This window comes from Trachemys scripta, chromosome 2, assembly GCF_013100865.1.
Source record: "Trachemys scripta elegans isolate TJP31775 chromosome 2, CAS_Tse_1.0, whole genome shotgun sequence".
In the NCBI taxonomy this organism is placed as follows: Eukaryota; Metazoa; Chordata; order Testudines; family Emydidae; genus Trachemys; species Trachemys scripta.
Genome location: NC_048299.1, coordinates 205,160,754 through 205,173,783, shown reverse-complemented (window position 1 = coordinate 205,173,783; position 13,030 = coordinate 205,160,754). Strand labels below are relative to the sequence as shown.

At 38.9% G+C, this 13,030-nt stretch overlaps 1 long non-coding RNA gene across 6 annotated transcripts in view; it reads right to left on the bottom strand.

Annotated features, from left to right (window-relative positions):
* LOC117873427 overlaps positions 1–13,030 on the bottom strand; it is a 69,588-nt gene that overhangs the window by 53,134 nt on the left and 3,424 nt on the right. For 4 of the 6 annotated variants that reach the window (XR_004644726.1, XR_004644722.1, XR_004644724.1 and 1 more), the window contains exons 2-3: positions 12,247–12,291; positions 11,733–11,825 (exon numbers count right to left, since the gene is read on the bottom strand). The exons of 1 other annotated variant lie outside the window; for it this stretch is intronic. This is a non-coding gene — a long non-coding RNA (uncharacterized LOC117873427). The remainder of the gene's footprint in view (positions 1–11,732; positions 11,826–12,246; positions 12,292–13,030) is intronic. One more of the 6 variants, XR_004644725.1, reaches the window with a different exon arrangement.

Below are 13,030 nucleotides of genomic sequence, written 5' to 3'. Positions count from 1 at the left end.
TGCTTTTTTTGCAACACTGTTGCAAAAAAAAAAAAAAAAGCAAACATCATTCTGGGATGTATTAGCACAAGTGGTGTAAACAAGACATAAGAAGTAATTCTTCTGCTCTACTCCACACTGATTAAGCCTCAACTGGAGTATTGTGTCCAGTTCTGGGTGCCACATTTCAGGAAAGATGTGGACGAACTAGAGAAAGTCCAGAGAAAAGCAACAACAATGATTAACGGTCTAGAGAACATGACCTATTGAAAAAAATGGGTTTGTTTAGTCTGGAGAAGAGGACTGAGGGGGGACATAACAGTCTTCACATACATGAAAGGTTGTTTCAAGGAGGAGGGAGAACATTTTTCTCCTTAACCTCTGAGGCTAGGACAAGAAGTTAATTGCAGCAAGGGCAGTTCATGTTAGACATTAGGAAAAACTTCCTGTCAGGGTGGTTAAGAACTGGAATAAATTGCCCAGGGAAGTTGTGGAATCTCCATTATTAGAAATTTTTAAAAGCAGGTTAGATAAACACCTGTCAGAGATGGTCTAGATCAGGGCAAACTTTTTGGCCCGAGGCCACATCGGGGAATAGAAATTGTATGGAGGGCCATGAATGCTCACAAAATTGGGGTTGGGGTGCATGAGAGGGAGTGGGCTCTGGGGTGGGGCTGGGGATGAGGAGTTTGGGGTGCAGGGGGAGCTCTGGGCTGGGACCGAGGAATTTGGAGGGTGGGAGGGGGATCAGGGCTGGGACAGGGGTGCAGGAAGGGGTTCGGGTTCTGACTCTGGCTGGGGGTGTGGGCGCTGGGGTGGAGCTGGGGATGAGAGGTTGGGGTGCAGGAGGTGCTCTGGGCTTCAGTCGAGGGGTTTGGAGAGTGGGAGGGGGATCAGGGCTGGGGCAGGGGGCTGGGGCATGGGGAGAAGCTCAGGGGTGTGGCCCCCAACGCAGCGCCCCAGCCGGAGCACTGGAGCAGGGCTGAGCCACGTGGTGCGGCCCCGACCCAGCACCCCGGCCCGAGTGGGGCCAAGCCGCTTGGTGTGGCTCAGGGGCTGGCTTAAAATGACTTGTGGGCTGGATCCAGCCCGCAGGCCGTAGTTTGCCCACCCCTGGTCTAGATAATACTTAGTCCTGCCATGAGTGCAGGGGACTGGACTAGATGACCTCTCAAGGTCCCTTCCAGTCCTACAATTCTATGATTCTATCATATTTTAAGATATAATTATGCAGAAGGTGACTGAAGTGTGCATATTTGAGATTTTGACCTTTACTTTGTTTTTCTGACTGTTTGATTTCTCAACAGTAATGTTTCATTCATGCATTAGTTTTACAAAAAAAAAAAAAGGATAATTTTTATAAATGCTAACGGAGCTTCTTAACACCATAGTCTAAAATTCTTTGGTTGAATGCTAATACCCTTGACTGAAGCCACTGAAACACACCTGCCCTTGACTGTGGACTGGAATCCCCAGCCTCCCTTGACAAAGTTCTTCTGAGCACCCAGTCAAATATATTACATAATATTTGTCATCTTGTGTATTGAAAGACCAGAGCTTAGCATTTGAAACCCGTTTAACACTTATACCACTTAACTACTTGGCACTAGCTAAACTGCTACCTATTAAGATGAATTGATGCTAATATTGTACTGATTAAGCAGCTTTCTTATTTAATTCTCATTAGGCTAAATCAGTTTCCAGGGAGACAATCCCAATTCAGCAAGTATCAATTAAGTAGAATAAATTCTTACACTAGTGTAGTATCTTTCTGAATCACCTTATAAATTACGAGCAAGGGGACAGGAAATTCTATGACTTCCTACCCATATCTTCTTTTAAATCAACATGTGGGGGCGGGGCTTGTTTCTACCATCTATAGAATATAAATGAGGTGCAGAACCCTAAACTCAGGGATCAACTGAGATCTTGGAATAATTTTCAGAGGCAAAGGCAATACAAGCAGAAACATTGCACTGGTTCCCACACTTTCCCACCCTCTTGAAGCTGTTCTGCTATGACATGGCCACTGAATGCCCAGCCAGGTCCCAATTACTCAGGGGAGTACTTATAGCAAGAATAACCAATATAGATAGTGCTGACTGGGTCAATATTATCTTATGAAGCTTTTTAGCATGGCATTCTGGATTCATTGCTGTTTTCTGGAGGCATGATGCCACTAATAGCAATAGGTCCATCAACTAAGTCACTATGCACAATTGGGAAGAACTCTGTATAGTTTGAAAGCTTGTCTCTTTCACCAACAGAAGTTGGTCCGGTAAAAGATGGTACCTCACCCACCTAGTCTCCCTAATATGCACAATTAGAGAAGCTTCCCCGCCCGCCCCGGGGGGCAGTATTTTACTGTTACTGCCTTCTGAGTGAATATTTAAAGACCAAATCTTACAGACAAGCTCCCTTCTTTCCCTTAGTTGAGGTCACCTATGTTTTCTTGTTTATATAACATGTAATTGATGTAGTCAGTAAGTTTAGCCTGAAAATTTAGCTTTTAACCAGTCTGTGGCACTGTAAAGTACCAGCTCTAAACTCCACACTGACAGCTCATCAAAACATGCTCATGCCCAGTTTTCTGCTTGGATATCATCATTCTGTGACCATGAAAGCATAAAACTGGATATTGTGCTGGTAGGTCAGTATCACTACAACTTGCCTAAACAAAAATAAAGTAGCATTTCATGCTTATTGATCTTGATTTTTTTTAGCTATTTTTATGCTTCATTGACTATAATCACGGTAAGGATGTGTCTTGTAAAAGGAACTGAAGTTTCTCCTCTGAGTAGTTTAGACATTTCACATTTTAGCTGCTCCCACAAACGTTTTTATTTTTTTTCCAAATGCAGTCCTTTCCAAGGACTTAAAAAAAAAAAAAAAGTTGATCTTTAAGTAATACATGTGATATTAGTTTTTCCGTTTTAAAATAATCACATTATTGCAGACATTTTAATAGCTGTAGAGGTTGCTATGTATTAACATGATTCATGGTCCTTGACAGCAGTGTCTCTGAAAATCCCACAGGAATGCAAAATACAAAACTCCACACACGTTCAAATTTTACTGCCTGCAGCTAAAAGAGGGGAAAAAAACTTAAAACTGTTGAAACCCTTCAACTTTAAAAGCATTAATAGATGGTCCTGGGGGATTAAATCTAAATCTTAATGTGTAAAAATCAAGTTAATAACCACAGAGATTAATATGGTTGCATTTGATTATTGTGATAATGCAAACAATTAGTACTGCTAAAGTGAGATATATTAGCCTCCTACTTGCCCCACACATCTGCAAAGCATTGGAAATAAATGGAAATAAAACATTTTGCTCTGAGAGGTTTTTTTTTGCCTTTGTCTTACTTTCTCTGTAGCTGACTCATTTTTGAAATTATAATTTTCAACATTTATTTTTAAGCTCTTCTTTTATAAGATATGCATAAAATCAGCTGCCATAATCAGATATCATCAATTCTATATTGTCAGCAAACTATTTATGCTTACCAGTACCAATAACTAGACAAATAGTGTTAGATTTTTTGTAAAAGATAGGAAAACCATGTGCATGTATCAGCTTGACAAAAATATGGGCTTCCTCCTAATCCAGTTTAATTCAATGGGTTTAATTCCAGATTTCAATGGGAGCAGAATCAGGCATCTAATCTAATCTATATTTTAGATGGAATTGGAACTGCCACTTATACTTCAGGTTGCCTGACATTTCCCATTATAAGACCCTGTTCTCAGTTGCTTATAACTTGGCCAAATGTTAACTGTTTGAGCTGAAATTTCACATGCCCAGTGTTTGCTTCTGGTTGATGTTTTTTTCTGGCAAAAGTGGTTTATCCATTTACAAGCTCTAAATCGAAGGAAATGTTATTTTGTTCCCATTAAAAGTATTCTTGCAACCATTTAATTGAGAGCAAGGACACTGAGAACAGTAGCAGAGTGAGGGCAAAAGACTAAACTTGGATGAAGAGATCAGAGGAGGGAGACTGGACTGAGTGGGGGAGATCTGGAGACTGACATGAAGACTGGCTGGGCAAGAAAACTGGGACTGGGATAAGGGACCCAGGGTTGGAAGACTGAGACTAGCTGGGTAAGGAATTAGGAGGAGAGACTGGGATTCTGAGCATGGGGGTGAGGATTGGAAGATGGGGTTGTGAAAGACTGCAAATTGGATGGGAAGCCCAGAGCAAACAACTAGAACTAGCTAGATGAGGAGACTGGGACAGGGATTTTTGATCCAGGGAGCTGGAGGAAGATTGGGATGAGGAGCTGGGGCTCAGAGGAGATAGGAGTGGCATGGGACAGACTGAAGGGGATAGGGCAGAAGGGTCAGGCATGTGGTAATTAGGTGCAGAAAGACCTCTGTGATCATTGAGAACACTCCTTTCCAGAACCTGAAACAAAAACCAAGATTCTGGAATTTCACTATTCCTCTTTTGACAGCCAATGTGTGTGAAACCTGTTGGCAAAGTGTACGTCTCATCCCCCCTGAAGTATTTATTTACTTTAGATGACATTTTTCTACTGTTATCAGTTACTCATTTAACTGAAGTAGCAGAGGTCTGTGTTGTGGATCTACAGGTTACAACCCCGCTGATGAGCCAGGTGGTTGGCAATATGATGTCACATGGGAGAATTTCTGTTGTTTCACTTTGCTTTTTTAGGAAACTATATACAAAAACGATGTTGAAAGAGCGTTAAAGTTGCAAAGTCAAGCACTCAAAAGTTAGGAAATGCCAGAATTAAGGTTGCTTGTGCAACTTAATTCAGCCCACTTGTGTGTATGCACTATGATACAATCTGTAATTACATGATCACATACTATTTTTTCCACAGGACTCTAACCTCATTTAGTACACAGGATGGGCCTTCTCTGGGGATGAATCAGAGTTGTGGAGGCGTTGTCTATAGGACTCCTGCTTGATTGTTGCAGAAGTTGGAAGGTGTGTAGTGAATGAGGCAGGGGAATGCAGGAAGAGAAAGGAGGGTCTCATGATAAGGCAGTTGAATGCTGCTCTGGAGAACTGGAATTTATCCCTGCCTCTGCTATAGAATTCCAGTGTGGTTTTGAGCCAGTCACTTAAACCAAACTTTTCACTGGTGGTCACTAATTATGCATTCCTTATTTTCTGGGTGCCCAACTTGAGACCCAGGTTTCAGATTTGCAGGAGTGCTGTGCAATCACAACTGCAACTGAAGTCAATGGGAGCTGTGCTTTAATATATAAAACTCTATAAAATGCGAAGTAATCTGAAAAATCAGGTGCTAATGGATACTTTTGACTTTAACCTCTATGTGGCCTCAGTTCCTCATCTGTAAAATAGGGATAATGCCATCCCCTCACCTAGCAGGGGCATTGTGAAAATACAGAGAGCACCACAGAAAAGCCTAATAATTGTGTCTTCAGAGCAGGGTTTGAATAGTGTGCAGTAAATAAGGCCTGGGGCCACACATACAATGGGGATAAAATTAAATGTGGTATAGCAGCTCATCTGGAAGGCACTGTCCATTCTGTGAACTGAATGAGGCAGGGCCCTCTGGAAAATACAGTACTGACCATGTAATTAAAGATTGTGCATATTCATTATGATATAAGTGGGATGAATAAGGTCTCACAGTAATCTTAATGTTGGCATTTCCTAACTTTTGAGTACTTGACTTTGAATCTTAATAATTTTCTTCTGATGTTTTTTGTGTATGATATTTATTTATATGACCCCATCACTGTAGTATCTGTGTGCCTCTTGAATAATCAAAATAAAAATGTGCTAGATCGTATCCCCCAAATCCACATATGGAGGGAATCCTCCATACATGGAGCATAGAGCGCTATTCAGAGGAGGACTCTAGAACTTCTGGAGGCCCTACAGAAGATTATCTGTGTCATTTGGGGTACACAAAAGTGTGTGCTTGTAGTTGGGATCACCTGGGAGGGAAAGTGATTAGGCCAGAGACAGAGCAAGGGAGAACACACCTTTCCAGACCCATAGAAATTACTCAAAAAATGTTAATACAGCCTAGGCTTTTCAATGGAACCTTGCCCTAGGGAACAATGGAGCTGAGCTCCTTAGGGAGAGGGGTCATGTCATTCCATGGATCTGCCTGGTTTCGGGGCAGGTCCCACGGCCTTTCCTGCTGTGAGCCAAACCCGACTCTCCTCTTCCCCCTGCTATGGTGGGAGGGAATCTCAGGAAGGGAATCCTCACCAAGATTTCCTCATAAAATTTCACCTTCCAGTTTGTCTCTTGGAAAGGAACAAGTCTGTACAAAATATTAATTTGATGTGTTAGTAGGTGGTTTTTGTGTGTGTGGGTGTGTGTTGTATGCACACGTGCAATAGCTGGATTTTACAGGGGATGCCTTGATACTTTGGTGCAGTTGCATATTTTTAGACATACCTGCTAATTTCTGAAAGCTAGAAATCTGTGCAGAAACATAGAGATATCTTTAACTCAACTGAAATACTTTGGATTTGGAGAGCTCTTTTGAGGGAGAGCTTGAAAAAAATGGTAAACATGTAAATATGGCAACTGTGCAATTCTGTTATAGAGCATTTTACATGTGGGAGAATGCTTCATTGTCTTGCAAAAGTGAGAACTTTGGGATTGAAACTGATGACAGTAATTAAGATGATTTAAAAGAAAAAGCCCAGCTGTAGAAATGAATAAAAAAGAAAGGTTTTACCAACATATTCCTGAATGATAGTAGAGATGTATATTAAAGAATGGGGGCTGACAGAAAAGAAACACAACCCTGAGAAAAAGAGGCAGGAAAGCAGGCATGTAAACTTGTGAAACTTCAGCATTTCAGAAGACCTGTGGACAGAGTACAGAGGAAGACACGGAAAACTTAAGCATGAAAGATTTTTAACAGCTGGGCACCTTTTTAACGTTTTTGATTATTGCATACACCATTTCATTGGAGAAAAGAGAAAATTAAATTAAGATATAAAAAATAAAGGGACAAGAGTTATAAAAATAAAGAAAGAAGATGGGAGAAAGAATATGTTAGCAATTTATTTGGGCTCCCTTTCCAGCTATGTTCTGCAATACATCCAATTCAAATCTTGCATTTTGCTTCTCACTTGAGCTCTCTCCTGCAGCATTTGTTGGCTACCCCATTTTTTGAGCAAAGTTTGTGTAGATTTGGGGGAGCTCTCTAAGCAGTCATAACAACAAAAAGCATCATAGACACAGTACCTTTGGATGGGAGAGAAAGGGGAGAATTGATGTCAGTGGCTCCAATTCCCTGAGTGTGACAGCCTCTTGACAGTTACTAATATTAGCACCTTTAATGTGTTTAGTCTAGTTGTAAGGTTTGTGTGATGTTTTTTGATTTCCAGCTTCAGAAATGCATTTTGGCTAGAAAACAAGTCAGGCATACTTTTCTTTTTTTGCCATACAAATATCAGGAAATTATTACCTGTCTATCCAATTTACATTATATAATCGGTTACTTACATCCAGTTGGAGATTCTTGTTTATTGGTTATTCAATCTTTGCATGAACATGGGTAAACAAATGTAATTACTTTTGAGGAATGTGAGGTCAGCAGGATCCAGTCCTCACCTAGCCTTTGTGAATGGTGTTAGTTTCCACAAATTGCACTTTGTTTTTCTGTCTCTTAACCACTTCAGTTTATCTTTATTCTCTAGGGTTCATGTGATTGCTTCATTGTCTTCTAAAATCTTGAAAGTTCTTGCCTGCATTTTAAAATTAGTTACTAAAAGAATGTATAGAACCAGAAGTAAAATTTAACCAAGACACCTTTCTCTACAAATTCAGCAAATTAGTTGTGTTAACTCTATCTGTGTATTGCTCGAAATAAGAAGACATCAGATCAAGACAATCTGTTGCTCCATCTATAGTCAGTAGTTATTCAATTTGATACTTTTAACAGATGTCCTAATTTTCTCATGTTTTATACTTCTGCATCTTGAGTGCTTTTGAGTTTTTAAAGTCTTATTTTCATCTCTGAGTTCTCTTACTTTGCATTTTTTATTATTTTTGATGAACAAAGTGACAAAACAATTTTGTGACCAGTGTGAGAGTACTTTTTAATAAAAGAGCTTAAAATTAAGAACCTGACCCTGCAACAGATGCAGGCAGGCAAATGATGTCAGGGCTCAGCACAGGTGCATATGCTCACCTACCTGTATCTCATTGCAGGATTGGGACCTAAATGAAACAAAGTGTGAACTCAAATCTACATTTGTTGTTTGTTTTGTTGGGAGCGTAGAAGGAAGAGGTGATACTTTTTATAAAACTGCAAGTGCTTATTTGTGGTATTGTGTGATATGAATTAGCTGGGGTCTATTTCTTTAATTGTTTAATTTATCTGGATCTTGATTCTGCAAACCGTTACTCACAGGAGTAACTCCATGGAAGCGAATAAGACTACTCATGTAAATAAGGTAGAATGATGCAAGTAAAGGTCGGTAGGATCAGGCTACTGAATATGTTTTCCAGATTCCTTATTAAAGCTTGTATTTTATACATTAGGGCCCACCCCTCCTCCCATTGAAGGAATGTCAACAATCCCATTGATCTCAGTGAGAGCAGGATTGGGGCATTATAAAATAAGATTTACAAATATATTTTTGTACATTCCTTAGTAATCCAAAAATATGTTACATTGAAATATACCGTTGGCTCAAGCATCTGGACAAAGTAACAAGGGTTACAAAAATTCAGGACAATTGTTATTACTTTTTTAAAATGTAAAGGAAAGGGGGTTATGGAGAATATGTGTCCCTAACAAACTTTATACCTATAAGCTAACAATTCTAAATTTTAAAACAAAGGGAATTTAAATTAATTATACCATTTTAATTGGTATTAAACTCCCCAATATATTGCCATTATGGATATACTTCACAGCTCAACTAAAAGATCATATTGCTTTAAAACAGGGATACTAAAATCAAGCATGCCTGAAGGAGAATTTGTGAACACAATTATGTCTGCCATATAGTTGCCAGGTCAATGGTTGGTGTATGATGCACCCATCTTTCTAGGAGCAGTAGTATTTCCTGCTGTTTTTTCAGTAGTGACCTAGAAGGAGGTTAATGATTCCAAAGAATGACTTTTCCCTTAGGAAAAATTTAATCTTCTGACCTTTTTCTCTATCTGTCCATTCCTTTTAAGTCACAGGCCCCCTTCATTTAGCTTACATCAAGCTGTTTTATTTTCTTCAAAAACATGGTTGAAGTGATTGCTTTTGCTTTCATTTAACCCTTGAACTGGTTGCATTTCAAAACTAAAGCACTTGCACAAAATATGGGATCGCTTGCAAGCACTTCTTTCAAATCTCTATATTTGTCTTAAATGTGACTGCCAATCCTCAAAATCACTTTGACAACTGACTAACTTCAAAATGCAAGCCTTTAATGTATTCTTGCAATCATCTTAGAGATTTGCTTTAGAAAAAATGACAGGAGTAAAGCAGCTATTGGATTTTTTGAATCCCATCTAAAAGCTGTTGGTACTGAAGTGATACAAAAGGAAATTCTATTTAAAAAATGTTAACAATGACCATCATGCCCTCTTCAGATTAACTTTAAATTTGAGATCATGAAGAAATATCAGCATTTCACAGTTAAACTGTCGAAGCTTTTGGCTTTGTTTGAGCTATGCAGACATTAGTGGATCAAATTTAGTGTCAGAATATAGTAAAATAAGATTGTAATTACTTTATTATTCTCAAGAGTGTTGACTCTCGGGCGCATGGAATTCTTGAGAGTAAGTGAAAACAGAAACTGCCTTGTGCTCGAAGCTGTCAGCTAACTTCCTTATACTCTGTAGCAGACATTGGTTTTGTCTGTATTGTATTACACTGCATTATTGCCAACATAATGATACATGAATATTCCTCCATCTTCAGAATTATAATTAATGCTTGATTTTGACATTATGACAAACTAGTGCAGCTTCACAACAGAAACATCCAAATCTAGGAACAAAGGAATTGCCATACTGGAAAAGACCAATGGTCCATCTAGTCTAGTATCTTTCTGTCTCTGATAGTGGCCAATGCCTGAGGCTTCAAAGGAAGGCATAAACCCCCCATAATGCACCTAATTGCAATACTATACCACAGAGGGAAATTTCTTTGCAACCCCAGCTGGTGATCAGCTTATGCCCTGAAGTATGAGGATTGATAGCCCTTATAATTTGTATTCCAGCTAGCGTAGCTGCAGATGCTATATTTAATCAAATAAATGTCTAATAGTTTTGTAAAGCTAAGTAAGGGCTAAATACTGCCGTCTCGTGGGAAAAAACATGGGGGAAGGAAAACTGCTGAAAAATTTCACGAGGAGAACCTCATGGAGTTTGCACTGCATTCTTCCCTCAGGGGGAAGTAGTTTGTATTCTCCTGGAAGAAGCTGGCAAATAGACTTCAAACTCTTCACTGGCCTTAGAGTTGGCAGGGGTATCTGGCTCCAACCTTGACCATTGGCCCCTCTTGCCTCTTTTTATGCCCTAACCCATCACTTCTGAGAGTGGAGTTTAGAAGGCAAAGTGGGAGTTAATGCTACCTATAGCAGCAATTACCTCCTACTTGGATTTTTGCCTGAAAATCCACCAGGTTTTGATGAAACAACATTGCATAGAATTATTCCTCAGCTTTTCCCCTCTCAACCTGATATGTTCCTCTCCCCAAACCTGGACACCCCGCAGCCATGCGATGATTGTGTGAAGGAACATCTGTAGATTTTAGTGGAACTGGGGGAACATGCCAAAGAGCAGATCTTCCTCCTTTTGTTGGCTTTATGGCCTTTCTACCTCTATTTTATTTTCTTTACTCCCCTTCTTGCACAGAAGATCAGCAATTGTTGCCCCAGAGTTTTCTGCCTCAGTAATATCCTGCAGCAGTGAATTCCACAGGTTCACTATCCATTATAATGAAAAAAAGTATTGCCTTATATCCACTTAAGTGTGTTTCCCTGCTTTTGTGTGTGTATGTAATGGAACAGGGTAGGTAGGAGCACCAGAGTAGCTTTTTCTGTACTATCCATAATCTTATAGACCTCTAACACACCTCCTCCTCTTCTTTCTAAAGCCATGTCTACACTATAAATTATGTCAACTTACGTTGACATACAGCCACCACAGTTATTCAATTGCTTGTGTGTGTGCACACTGAGTTCCTTGGATAGGTGGTACGCATCCTCACAAGAAGCGCTTGTGCTTAGTGCTTCTCTGTGTTTTTATTGCTCTTTTGTCTTGGTTTGTAAGGTTGGTCTGCAGTTCCTCACAATTCTTCCTAGGTTCAACTAACATAACTAAGGGCTCTTCCCATTTAAATCAATGGAATTTTTGTGCAAACATCAGAGAGTAGAATTTAGCCATTGTATAAGAAACAAATTTTGCTGCCTTACTACTCAGAACTTTTTCAAGGTTGTTAATAAATAGGCTGGAGATAACCATTTCAAATATTAATATTGATCACTGGGGCACTTCAGTGTTAACCTCTCTTTCGCCTATGAATTGGCCATTTATTCCTTTGCATTTCTGATAGAAAAGCATGTTGTATAGTGGTCTGAACACAACACTGGATCCCATGAGCTCCTGAACTAAAATCCTCATTCTGACATGGATTCTCTTTGTGGCTATAAGTAAGTCACTTAACCTCAGGCTAAATGAACCTATCTAATAAGGAAGTTAAGATAATTAAATAATGCCTATAAAGTGCTTTGAAAATGGAAAGTTCTAGGTATTCTTATTTATCATCTCTTACCCATTTTTTAACCCATCACAGGATTCTACTTCTCATTCTGTAGTTACCAGGCTTTTCTAAGAGTCCTTTGTGCGGAACTTGATCATAGGTTTTCTGAAAGACAACATAAATCATATCCACCAGTTCTGCTTTATTCACTACTTCATTAACTCTTTCAAATAATTCTAACAGGTTAGAAAAGACTTATTTATTTTTACAGAAACTTTGCAGGATTTCTCTATTATTTGTGTGCTTTATCATTCTATTTTTATTGATTCTCTCAATATTTTCCTGGTACTAAAATAAGACTCAAGAGTCTAAAATTCCCAGGATCATCATTAACACCTTTTTAAAAGATGGGTACAACCTTGGCCATCCTCCAGTCCTGTGGTACAGTAGCTGTTTTTAATGATAAATTACATATTTTTGTTAGCAACTCAGTTACATTGGTCTTTAGTTCCTTTAGAACTCTCGGATGAATACCATCTGGTCCTACTGATTGATTGCAATTTAATTTCTTGAGTTGTTCCATCACCTTTTTTTGATATTCCCATTTCTGATAGTGCCTCACTTTCAATACCTAAAAAGAATAAATGAGGTGTAGGTATTTCATCTTCTATCGTAAACAACAGTATAAAAAATCATTTAGTTGCTTCCTATTCTTTTTTGATTGTCTAATGTAGATAAACAGGAAAACAAAATACAAAAGTAAATAGATTTTTTTCTTCTCTATTTTAAAAGGACTTCAACATTTTCTTTAAAAAATACCACAGATATCTCTGAGATCTTTAAGTGAGACAATATGATAGAATCCGACACCCCAAATTTCAAGTTCCATTGGCATTTTCTATTAATTGTACCTTATGATTTTCAGCATAAGATCAATAGTGGAATGCAGTGGAAGAGCTGCCAACATGGTTGGTTTTTAGTGTTGAATGTTTGCTATAGCCACGTAGAAAAATAAAGATGTATTTATACTATTATATAGTGCCAGAATTTAGGGGAGGGGGAAATAACTCAGAAGACGAGCTCCTGTAATGGAACATTTAGCCGATAAACAAGCAAACAAAGACAAAACTATTACCATACTGAAATAAAAATAGAGTAAAAAGGAAAACTACGATCATTACTGTCAATTGGTATCATACTTCTCAACTCTATATATCTATCCCTCCCCCCTCACACACATGCTCACATACTTATCACCATTTTCTGCTGTGTCTTCTGACTAATTTAGACTTTAAGCTACTCAAGCAGGGACCTTTTCCTTGTATATGTCTATACAGTTCCATATATGGCAATGGTGCTATTTAAATTAT